General features: G+C 42.5%; 1 protein-coding gene across 1 annotated transcript in view; it reads right to left on the reverse strand.

Annotated features, from left to right (window-relative positions):
- The window catches only part of LOC147886000 (uncharacterized), a 65,160-nt gene that overhangs the window by 44,498 nt on the left and 7,338 nt on the right, over positions 1 to 13,324 (reverse strand). The gene's annotated exons all lie outside the window — the stretch shown is intronic.

Raw genomic sequence — 13,324 nt, forward strand, 5'->3', positions numbered from 1 at the left:
TGAACAGGACTCCCACTACAGCAATACATGGCATGACGCCAAAGGAGATGTATACTAGGAGATGTATACTGTAGGAAACCAGACATTTCTCATTTGAAAATTTTTGGTTGCATTGCCTATGTTCATGTGCCAGATGAGTTGAGGTCCAAGTTGGATCCAAAAGCTGAGAAGTGCATCTTTATTGGTTATTGTCTACAGCAGAAAGGGTATAGATGCTATAACCCTTCTTCTTGTAAGTTTACAGTGAGCAGAGATGTTGTTTTTTATGAGATGAGTAGCTAGTATAAACCAGTAAATGTGATGATTAATGTAGATGCGCAAAATGGTAATGCTGCACAAAATTCACAGCAGTAATCACAAAATATCAGTGGACCTGTAGTGTCCTCTAGCAGTGGTTCACATACTTCACCATGGACAGGCAGATTGAGATTAGGAGAATCTCCTCAAAGCAATGCAGATAGTGGTACGCAGGTATCACGAAAAGGAAAAGAGAAGGTAGATCATCCCATGTTTGATGTGAATGCAGGTCACTCTTATGTGGATGGTGAATCCAGTGGCTCAAAACAGAGCATTGATGATGAGTTGGGTATTCCTTCTATTGTTACACCTGGAGTAAGGAAGACCAGGGATGTTTTGAGAGCACCTGGAAGTAAGCTTATTTTGCGTAGGTCTACCAGAGCTAGATATCCTGTGGATAGGCTGAAATATGATGGATTTATAGCCATTCACTATGCCTATATGGTCAAAGTGATACAGGAACCAGAACCCACTTCTTTTGAGCAAGCCATGGGAAATGAAAAATGGAAGAAAGCCATGGATGAAGAAATGGATGCCTTGGAAGAAATGCTACATGGGAATTGGTGCCTTTGCCTAAAGACAAGAATGCAATTGGCTGTAAGTGGGTTTATAAGATCAAGCACAATGCAAATGGTTCTGTGAACAGATACAAGGCAAGATTAGTTGTCAAGGGGTATGCTTAGACATATGGCATTGTGGATGCTAAGATTCGCAAGGGATGGGAAAGATACTTTGCTGAGGGGGATGTTGTGCTATGCTTTGATAATAAATTGGACCACCAAATGGATACGAAGTTTTTGCCACTGTGGACTGGTTCATACAAAGTCATCAAGGAACATAGCAATGGGTCTGTACAAGTTCGGGAGCTGCATGAACCATATGGCAAGAAGGTGATCAACAAGCATTACCTCAAGCCTTTCTTTGTGCATGATGGACCTAGGCATGGAAATGCTGTGCATTCCCTGCCTAGGGGGGGAACTGTTATGGATAAAATTGTCTAAGGAAAAAGGCATTAATATGTGTGTGTGTTTTGTATATGTGGCAATAGTATAATAAAATATGGTGTGCATAGGGCCCAGGGTTGAGGTGGTAGGGCATGACCATGTGCCACCCTTCCACGTAAGAGGACCCATAAGGTGTGTTGTACATAATCCATGGCAGTAATATTATAAAATGTAAGGTGGCATGGCTCCTCCATGTGCCACCCCTCCACCTAGGCTGCATTTAGTGAGTTATGGCTCAAAGTCCATGGGAGAAGTAATATAAAATAGGTGGAGATGGATATTATATTGGGTTATTCCCTCCATATAGGATAGGCCCATGTGGGGGAGGTATAGAAGGTCCAAGAGAGCAAGTTAAATAATGGGGAAAGTAGGATGAGGTGGCAAGATTCCTTGTGCCAACCCTCCACTTGTCCTCCTAGAGGTTTGAACATATAATAAAATTGGGAAGAGACCAAGAGAGTATCATAGACTTGAGATATGGGGCTTGATTTATGTGGAAAATTGAGGCAAAGGGTTGTCGCACACAATTGAGAGTGTGTAACTGCCTAGCCCACATGGGAGACTTTTCCACACACACCATGCATGTGGGAGGATGCATTAATTGGGAGAGACCCCCTCTTTTGGCTATAAAAGGAGGGGTCTATTCCTTGATGAGACACGCTCATTCTTGTAAAGCCACCTAGCTAGTACTTTGATATTTCCCTCTCATCCTTTCTTTCAAATAAAGTATGGTCCTCTTCCCTTGATGTCTCCATCTTTACATTCCTCCTCCTATCATGTACATGCTTCTCCTCCCCCTCTCCCTTTCCCCTTGTGTCATAGTCTCCCTCTTCATTCCCTCCCCTTCTAATTCCTTTTCCCCTCCCATGAAACGTTTCGCCCTCACGATCTCCTTTCCTCTATGGCCCTCGAGCGTTGCCATGCTTAGCCTCTAGCCTTTGGTCTTGATTTCTTTTGCAGCTAATAGTACCTAGCCAAAAAGCCAAGAGGATGCAAGCTTTGAAGAAGGTACCTCCCATAGGGGTTCCACTAGGGAATATGCAAGATTGCACACATAATCACAAAAAGGTGTCTTTTAAAGGATTTTTAACTAGATAATTTACACAATTTTTTGTTATAGTATATGGTGCAAGACAATGTTTTACTCTCACTCTCAACCTAAGAAAAAATAACAGCTTACAATATCACATGAAATTATAAAAGATTATGAATTAAACTCTCAACTTAGAATATCACATGAAATGATTAAAGATCATGAAATAAATTGACAATTTAGATATCATGTGAAGATCATTAAAAATAGGTTTAAAAAAGGATCCTATATGTTAAAATACCTAACTAGAAGTAGTTCATCTCAACTTAGCTTTACACAAGACCAAGATCACTAGGACTGAAGTCTAAGGACCCTATCAACTAGCAAGCTGAGCTTGCACTACAATAGTATATGATTCAAGGGTCATAAACCCATTTATGACATCAAACTTCTATATCAACTAGCAAATTGAGCTTGCACTACAATATTATATGACTCAAGAGTCAATTCTCTTCAAAGCTCTATATCACCCAGCTGAGGATTCAATAGGTCGAAGAAGAAAAGGATCTCTAAGAATTGAATTCCTTTTATCAAAACCCAAATCCGTATGAAGGGATTGGCTAGTCAATTTGAAACGATGCTCCATGTTGCCACCATGAAAAGTATCATGGCTATCCATGCATTGGATGAGCCACCATGTCCAATCTACCACTCTTTCAAAGCCAACTACCACATGTGATCATAAACCCCTTGAAGGCTTTGGTAAGACAAGTGTCACCACATGCACCCAAGCCCTAAAGTGAGGATTTCCCCAAGATTCTCCCAAAGTTTAAAAGGGTTCATCACAAAATTATAAGCCAAAAACTCACAGTATTTGATTAGAAGCTGTCACAAAGCTATCCATACACTTTGAATCAAATGAAGGCATCAAATCAAAAACATTTGCAAAAAGTTGACAATCCACTTCGAAAGAGATAAGTCTAATCAAAGAAAAAGGATCATTGGTGATCACTCACGAATAGCCAGGTTCTCAGTTGACTAAATAGGCCACCCACAAAGGGAAAAACTAAGAAAAAAAACTACAATGTGATGGAGTTCAAAATGCCCAATTGTCTGATTGTACATACTTATCTACAACAATCAGTCCTACAAATATTGATTGTACATATCTATAGCAATCAGTCCTACAAATGCTTTATTATTTGGAATTAATTCTTCAAAATGCCCCATAGTTTGATTGTACACACTCATCTATAGCAATCAATCCTACAAATGCATTCTTATTTGGAATTGGTTCTTCAAAATGTCCAATTGTCTGATTGTACATACTCGTCTACAGCAATCAATCCTACAAATGCATTATTATTTAGAATTAATTATTCAACACTAGGCATGCTTTGCCTTTTGAATACTTGAATTGTAGGCCATGCTAGTCATAAATTTACTTGGGATCTACATTTTTTAGGTCAATGTTTGAACGTGGATTTGAGAGACTATAGTTCATAATGTATGCTCTTATCATTAAAAGAAATTGACCCTATATAGCATAGTATGCCAAATGCTTCATATTTGAAGCATACAAGTCATAACCCTTCAACATATCATTCAAAGAATACGATGGACATAATTCTTTAATATAAATTTATCTCTACTAAAAAGAAATAAGTGATAAATGTAGGGCTATAGTATTTTAATATAAGATATAATCTAATTATTGATGTAATGGTTGGTCTAACTTTGTATCAAATTGATGCATTTAAAATGCTTGCATTAGAGTTTTAAAGAAAAACTTATATGTAGTTGTCTCTTGGCAACATGGTACTATCACAAGGATAAACTTCCCCATGTACCAAAACTATGCTTGCTATTTCTAGTGAGAATAGTCAAACAATGTTCTTCTATCTGATCTCACATGTGGGTGCCTTCAGTATCTTGCATTCTAATATTGTGCATGTGGACCATAGGACATGATGAGTTATAAAATAAAGGTATCTCTTATGGTCTAAGAAGGGTAGGAGTACTAAATAATAATGTTTTAACTATGATGATTGGATTCCTTCTAGCATATAGCTCTTAGTAGGCCAAGTGAAAATACCGCTACATTCAAGAGATAATATTGGTTGAAGTGTCACCCAACTCAATTTTTGAGTTGCTCTTATCTTCCACATGGCCATATACACACCATCCTCATTAACTCAACTATCATAATAGATGCCTCGTCATATGTTGAGTTGTTGATTGAGACTCAATAGGAGACCATGCCAACCATCCTACTTGATATATAGTTCTCCCCTCTCCTCATGTAGGATTCCTTCCAACCTTGTACCCTAATTTAGCCCTCTTGATCCCCTTCATCTTCTTGGGCTCCTGTCACTTCATGGCCTTTTTAGCCCCTCGATCTACTCTTTGATTCTCACTTGTCCCTATTCTCATGCTCTCCTCATAAAGTATCCCTGCATGCCTCTCCTTCTCATCATTCCCCCTATTGATACACCATGTTCTTGGTCTGCTCTTAATGGACTCTTCATCCCCCCTAGTTTCTCTCTTACATGATCAAATTTCTTGTTCTCCCATGCCCTCCCACCCATCATGCTGAGTGTGTTGGTAGCCTTGCATATATATGCTCACTCACACATGTGTATCATGTGTGCATGTGTGTGTGAGTGCATGCAAGTGTGTAGGCTACCACTGACAAAATATGAAGAGGGGAGAGGAGAAGAGTGGAGATGAGGAGAGAGGGCACAGCTAGAGAGCACACCACAAATGACTAACTGTACACTAGAATTAGTTGAAAAAATAGAATATATACAAACCCTTTTAGGGTTAGGGTTAGGGGATCTAACCCTTTCCTTTATAGCACTCTATAAGGTTAGTGCTATGCACATATGATCACGTGATGGTGTATGCACACATGATCACATGATGTTGAGCGTGAACTCTCAACACCTTCCCTCAAGATCAACACATGAAGTAGGCCTTCCCTCAAGATGATGATTCTGGGGAATCGAAGAAGGACTGAGCATTACATTCCATCACACCCCTTTAATGGGAATGTCCTTCCTCTGCATCAAACCAAGAGCTAGTCGGTGTTTCTCGAATAGCTCTTTACCGAGTGGTTTGGTAAAGATGTCTACAACATTTTCTTTGCTATCACAATGCTGCAGTATGATGTCACCAAGTAACACTCTTTCTCTGATGAAGTGCTCTCTGACATCAATGTCCTTTGTTCTGGAGTGATATACTGGATTTTTGGCCAATGCTTGAGCCGATTGATTATCACAGTATATTGTTGTTGGCTTTGACTCATCAAAGTAATCTGTTTCTGACAATAGTCTTCTGAGCCATATAGCCTCACATGCACCTATAGTGAGTGCTCTATATTCTGCTTCAGTCGAAGACAAAGAAACAGTTGGCTGTTTGTTTGACAACCATGATATAGCACCTTGACCAAGGAAAAATGCATATCCCTGTGTCGATCTCCTGGTCTCATGATCTCCAGCATAGTCACTGTCACAGTATCCGTGCAACCGTGGATGACTTCCTCTGTATTCTATCCCAAATTGTCTTGTACCTCTTATGTATCTCAAGACTCTTTTGGCTGCATTCCAGTGAGACTGTTTTGGATTTGCCATAAACTGTGCTAGTGAGCTTACTGTATAACAAATATCTGGCCGTGTGATTGTCAGATATATAAGAGATCCAATGAGTTGCCTGTAGTATCTGTCATTGACTGTAGGCTTTTCTGAATCTTTAGTAAGTTTCAAACTCTGTTCCATGGGAGTGGCTGCAATCTTGCAATCTGCCATATGAAACTTCTTCAGGAGACTATCAACATATTTGAGCTGACTCATGAATGTGCTATCTGAATCTCTCCAGAACTCAATTCCAAGACAATAGTGCATAAGTCCAAGATCTTTCATATCGAACTCTACAGATAAGTCTTGTTTTAGCTTTCGGATGAAGCTATCCTTGCTTCCTGTCACAATCAGATCATCTACGTACAAAAGTGCAATAGTAATATCTTCCCCTTGAACTTTGTAGTAGAGAGTATGATCTGCATTGGACTTCATGTATCCCAGATCAGCAAAATACTTGTCAATTCTGCTGTACCAACTTCTGGGTGCTTGCTTTAAGCCATAGAGACTTTTCTTGAGATGGCAAACCTTGTTCTCTTTTCCTGGTTCAACATAACCTGCTGGTTGTTGCATGTAGACTTCCTCGTCTAGATAACCATTGAGAAATGCATTCTTGACATCGAGCTGATACACATTCCATTTACTGAGTGTCGCTAGTGATATCAAGAACCGTATGGAATCCATCTTTGCTACTGGAGCATAAGTCTCATCATAATCTTGGCCATATTGTTGTGCAAATCCTTTTGCAACTAATCTGGCTTTGTATCTCTGAATACTGCCATCTGGATTGTACTTCACTTTGTATACCCATTTGTTGGCTATGGCCTTCTTTCCTGGTGGAAGGTCGCATAATTCCCAAGTGTTATTTTTATACAAAGCATCCATTTCTTCATTCATAGCAGTTTGCCATTCTGGCTTATCTACTGCGTCTTCGAAGTACACTGGCTCTTCTATAGCCATGATGGTAGTCATAAGAGCATAGTTGGTGGTTTCCACCTGAATTGCTTTGCCTTTTTGAGCATATGTCAATCTGGCTGGTGGTCTGCTCTCCCTAGTAGACCGTCTGAGCTGCTGTGACGCTGATTGGGGTGTTGCTGGCAATTCTTGCTCTTCTTCATCAACCTGTTCTGTAGATGACTGTGAAGTCGATGCTTCTATCTCCTGTGTAGGTGAGGTTTTCCATTCTGATTCCTCATCAAAGATTACATCTCTGGAGATAATGACTTTGCGGTTGATGGGATCATACAATTTGTATGCTTTACTTTCTTCACTGTAGCCAACCATGATGCATTTGCATGACTTCGCATCCAATTTCCTGCGATGATCATCATGTATGTGGGCATATGCTATGCAACCAAATATGCGGAGATGCCCAATGTGTGGCTTGTGTCCAGTGAATGCTTCATAAGGAGTCATACCTTGTATCGGTTCGGTAGGAAGCCGATTAAGCAAGTAGTTAGCTGTAGCTATTGCTTCTGCCCAATACTGATTCGGAAGATGCTTTTCACTAAGCATTGCTCTAGCACTGTCTGCTAAAGTCCCATTCTTCCTTTCAGCTATTGCATTTTGCTGAGGAGTATCTGCACATGTGAATTGTCTTCGAATGCCGTGAGTTTTGCAAAAGTTCATAAATGCTGAAGACATGTATTCACCTCCTCTGTCTGATCTCATGACCTTGATTTTTCTGCCTGTTTGGTTTTCTACCATGGCTTTGAATTCTTGAAATCTGGCAAACACTTCAGATTTCTCTTTCAGAAAGTAAATCCAACAATATCTGCTGTAGTCGTCGATGAAGGTCAAGTAATAAAGTGAACCATTGATGCTGCGGGTCTGGGCATAACCCCATACATCTGTATGAATTAAATCAAGAATACCTCGTGCACGAGAGGTACTTCTGACAAAGTTGGTTCGCTTTTGTTTGCCGAAGCAGCATGCTTCACAAACCTTTCCAAGAAACTGTAGCTTCGGAATCCCAATTGCCATATTTTGATTCCTTAGATCTAACAAGTACTTGAAGTTGACATGACCATATCTCTTGTGCCATTTTGCAGATAGTGGCATCTGTTGCATTTGAGCTGACATGGCATGCTTATCTGGTACTGTAGCTAGCATCCTGTATAAGCGTCCTTCCTTGACACCTTTTGCTACTAGCTGACCTCTTTTGGATTTGTCTCTGATAGTGCATTCATCACCGTCGAAGATGACTTTATAGTTGTGTTCCGTCATTTGACCTACTGACAAAAGGTTCTTGCTGAGCTTCGGAACATAGAGCACATCTTTGACTAATCCTTTTGTACCAGTGAAATTGTTCATAGGGATAACACCTGTCCCTTGAACCGGATTCGGTGTATTGTCTGCTGTATAGATGACATTCTTTTGACCTTCTAATGGCTTCATTTCTGTGAACCATTCCTGATGATTTGTCATATGAGATGATGCACCGCTGTCGATGTACCAAGGATCCTGTTCCACTTGGTCGACTTGATAACTGAAATCTTCTTTGGAATTGAAATCAGTGTCTAGGTGCATTGTATCAGTCTGATGCAATTCCTCACTTGCAAGAAACATATTTCCATGTTCATTTGCAAAATGACTGTGACTAGAATGTCCACCATGATGATTTCCTCTTCCTCGGGAATTTCCTCTGGATTGACCGCCTTGGTCATACTGCTTCTTGCGGCAATCTCTTTCATAGTGTCCAAACTTGTGACAATAGTTGCATTGAATGTTTGACACATTGGTGGATGCATTCCCTCGTCCTTGGAATCTTCCTCTGTTGGAATGATTTCCTCTTTGCTGATTTTGATGTTGCTGAGGATGCTGCTGATGCTGATGCTGATTCTGACTTTGATTTTGACCACTTTTCTGATATGATCTACCTCTGTTTCTGCCTTTGCCTCTGCTTCTGTCTGAAGCGGTTAATGCCTGATCATTAGAATGACCTTTACGTGCTTGAATGGCTTGAGTCCTGAGTTCTTCACCAAGTAGAACTGACTGAAGTTCTTCCAGTGTTGGAATTTGCCGTTGGATGGCAATACTCTGGACTAGATTCTCATATCCTTCTCCTAGTCCATTCAGGATTACTTGAACCATTTCTGCGGGATTCATAGTCTCTCCTGCTGCTGCAAGTTGATTGTTGTAGTCTTTGATGCGGAGTACATAAGCATGACCAGTTTCATTGCTGTTGCGGAAACTCTGGTTGATCTGGTTTCTCAGGGTGAGAATCCTGGATGTGTTCTTGGACTCGTAGAGAGCTGCGAACATATCCCATGCTTCTTTTGATGTCTTGACTGTGTTGAGCTGTCCTAGCATGACATCTTGCACATTCTGCTTGATCAGGTGATAGGCATACTTATCTTTCTTATCCCATTCTGCTTGAGCTCGGGCAATGGCAGGATCTGCTACTGATGCGGAAACTGTTTGTGTAGATGTAGATCCCGATGTAGATCCCGTTGCTGGTGCTGTGACATCAGATGGAGTAGAGCTACTGGTGGCTGGATCGGCCAATGGTCTAGGTATGGATCCATCAACATACTCCCATTTGTCCTGAAGCACAAGAATGGTCTCCATTCGGTATTTCCATGTACCGTAATTGGAGTTGTCTAACTTAGCAGATGCCTCCAGATTGAGGTTGCTAGTCGACTTGGTGCAAACAATGTACTCAAAAAGTGTCCTGGAAAAACTCTGTATGAATCAACTGCAAATACACTGAAGATGCCAAGTGAAATCTCTGTACCATCGATGAAGATAGAACTGCAGTAAATAAGATCTGATCTGTGTTACAAGGCTTGTGGCAATGATGCCGGGAATAGCCAAGAGGCTTTACAAGGCTGAAAAATGATGTGCACGATGCTGTGAGATAGCCAAATAGGCTTTACAATGGTGGCATGTGTGTGTGAAATCAAGTGCTATCTGCCCACTGAATCAATCTGCAATGCCTCTGAACTCTGAAGTCTGCTCACTGAACTGATGAACGTAAGGTTTCAGGTAATGTAATGATGTGAAATCGGATGTGAGCGTATGGACTGACTCCGAGTAGGTACTAGTCGGGAATTTCGGGCATGGCTTAGATTGGCAACTTGGGGAATTCAAAGCGTCCCCTCTATGGCGATCTAGTCTACTCTGATCTAGATCTAAACCAACCATCAATCGATGAAAGAACAGCAAATAATTCCTTTTCCTTTATTCTTTTTAAGTGCTGGGTCAGATGCGTCGATGTAGAGGCAAATGTGCGTGAAGGAAGTGGTTTTGTCGGCGAGGCTCAAATGTGAATGTAACTTGCGCAGAAATGTGCGCGTGATGTAGCGAGCGCGTAGAGCACAAAAAATCGAGCGACTTTCCTTTTTGGAGCACCCTCAAATTCTTCCTGGATCAAGAGATATGACTTGATCTAGGTGGAGGGGCAAAAGGAGTGCAAATGGTGCTCAATGATGATGTGTCACTGTGAGTCACATGCAGTGATGATGTGGCACTGTGCTTAGCAAGAGGTGTGCCAGTGAAGCTCTGTGCTGAGGTGGCAGTGCTGAGGTGTCACTGATGACATGGCACTGATGACGTGGCAATGATGACGTGGCACAGATGACGTGGCACAAGTGACGTGGCACAGATGATGTGGCCAGATGACATGGCAGATGACGTGGCCTGATGACGTGTCACTGATGACGTGGCAGGTGACGTGGCTGATGACGTGTCACTGATGATGTGGCAGGTGATGTGGCAATCGATGCTGACGTGGCAGTCGGTGCTGACGTGGCCTACTTACGTGGTGCTGCTGATGTGGCAGATAGGATTGGCTGATGACGTGGCAGATGATAAGACACGTGGCAGATAAGATGACGTGGCAGATAGGATTAGCTGACGTGGCACACGGGCCACATGTCACGCTGTGGGAAGCCGGAATCTAGAAAGATTCGGACGGAATCTTCTGGATTCCGTCGTCTTCTCCGTCGATGGAGGCGGCCCGTTAATGAACGCTTTGCAGAAGAGAGAGCTGCAACCCGTGTGGCGGCGCCTTTGAGGCTTGTTCGAGGCGGCAATGCGCTGAAGGGAGCCCGTTTGGAGAGGCCGTCGATCGGTGGCGAGTTGCTGGTCGATGGCGCTTCGTTGGAGCGTAAGCTTGTTGTAGCTAGGAGCTAGTAGCTAGAGCCGCAACACAGCTTGTGGCTGTAAATGCGACCGTCCACTGGAGGCAACTACTACGCGTCGGCCAGCAACTACTTCGTTTGCCGTAGAGCTTGCATAAGGTCGCTTGAAGCCGTTCGGTCGGTTGTAGGGCTTGTTGTGAATGAAGGTCGGCTGTGGAGAGCAAGACGGTTTGGGAGTCTGTCAAGGAGCCGGCCGTTTGGAGCTGGCTGGAATAGCAGTCGTTGGAAGCTGCTGGAGCCTTGTAAGAGCTAGGAGCTGAGACCGTGACTACTTCGTTTGACGTGGAGCTTTTGTCGGCACCAAAGGGTAAGGCCGGGGGGGGACTCGCACATCCGAAAATTAACTCCTCAGACCTTACGAACTATTGAGAATTCTTTTCCCTCCGTCGCTGCATTGGATACCGAATCACAGGCTTCGGATAGGAGACGAGCAACGACGCTTGGAGCTTTGGAGCTCATAATTGGTGGCGCTTCATTGTAGAGTTCGCTGAAGGAGTCACCGTGCAAGACCTTGAGGGATCGTTGTAGAAGACCACCGAGTTGTAGCTAGTGTAGAGGATAAAGTTGCCTCTATGCTGAGTCGAGGTAGATGGCAGCTGCTGCTAAGGTCTATAGTCCACCATTGCGTAGGCCTTGTTGTTTTGCAACGTTGCTACTGTAGAAGGAGTTGGTGACCGAATGGATAGCTAGAAGCCTTATGCTACCCGCCAAGTCTTTCTTTCTCTCAAACAAGACTCTATTCATACATTATCACAGCAGAATTTCTCCCTATATCTCTCTCTATATCTCTCTCAGTTAAGAGAAGAATACCTCGCAAGTAAAGCACTCTCTTTGTCACAATGGAAATCTCTCAAGAACAATGACGGAAATTTCTTTCTCACTCAATGGAAGTGAAAGGAAGGATCTCACAATCACTCAAGAGAACTCTCAATCTCACAATCTCTCTCACACTCTCAAGAATCTCAATGTCTCAGCGGAAGACAAGGGAGCTCTGATACCATGACAAAATATGAAGAGGGGAGAGGAGAAGAGTGGAGATGAGGAGAGAGGGCACAGCTAGAGAGCACACCACAAATGACTAACTGTACACTAGAATTAGTTGAAAAAATAGAATATATACAAACCCTTTTAGGGTTAGGGTTAGGGGATCTAACCCTTTCCTTTATAGCACTCTATAAGGTTAGTGCTATGCACATATGATCACGTGATGGTGCTATGCACACATGATCACATGATGTTGAGCGTGAACTCTCAACAACCACATATTGAATTGGGGTGCTCCCTTGCACCCTAACTGTGCATGCCCACTCCAAATGCCCAAAAGTTGGTGGGATGTTGGAGAAGGGTTTCCACCCTACATATATTCATGGATCACAAGAGTGCTCCTTTTTATGTGGGACTAATCAAAGGCACCATATTACATAGGTCAACTAGCACCAAGGGCCCTTTTGAACCCTTTGCCATTTCCATCAATGAAGTTATACACACTGCGGGGGTTGGCCCATATTCCAACACCCCCTTGTGAGCCAAGCACATAAACAAGCATTGACTAAACCAAATGCCAACACAACATCCAATGGTGACACAAGACAAACCACAAAAGGTATGAGAAACCAAAGTTGCCACAAAGTGTAAGCCACACCAATTATAGACAATGAGCCAATAGTGCAAGCATTGTCGCCAAGCAGCCACAAATTGTGACACCTTCATAGTCTACCAAAGAGGAGCCCATTACAATGCGTCACTCACACCAAATAGTCTGCCATAGGTCACCGCATCCCACAACACACCAAATAAAGTTGCCACTAAATGCCATAAACTTTTGGCTTTTGTACCACTATAGGTTACCACATGTCAAATCAAGGTGCATCGATTTTACAAGGGGGCCTAGTCCCTCACCATAGCCACACATGCCCTCTTTGACTTCCGAAAATCCAGTGGGGATAATGGAGATAGGTTTCCACCATACATATATTCAAGGCTCACAAGAGTGGCCATTTGCATATGGGAATATTCAAAGCCACCAAATTACATGTCTCAGATATTGCCAAGGGCACCTTTTCACCCCTTGTGATTTTCCATCAACCAAGCCACACAATAGGGGTACATGGGGGTTGGACCATATTTCAACAATGTGTGTGCATGCATGCATGTGTGTGTGTGAGCATGTTTCTATGTGTGTGTGTGTGTGTGTGTGTGTGTGTGCACATA

This window comes from Dipteris shenzhenensis, chromosome 25, assembly GCF_047967505.1.
Source record: "Dipteris shenzhenensis isolate YYH24624 ecotype China chromosome 25, Dip_SZ_1.0, whole genome shotgun sequence".
NCBI lineage: Eukaryota > Viridiplantae > Streptophyta > Polypodiopsida > Gleicheniales > Dipteridaceae > Dipteris > Dipteris shenzhenensis.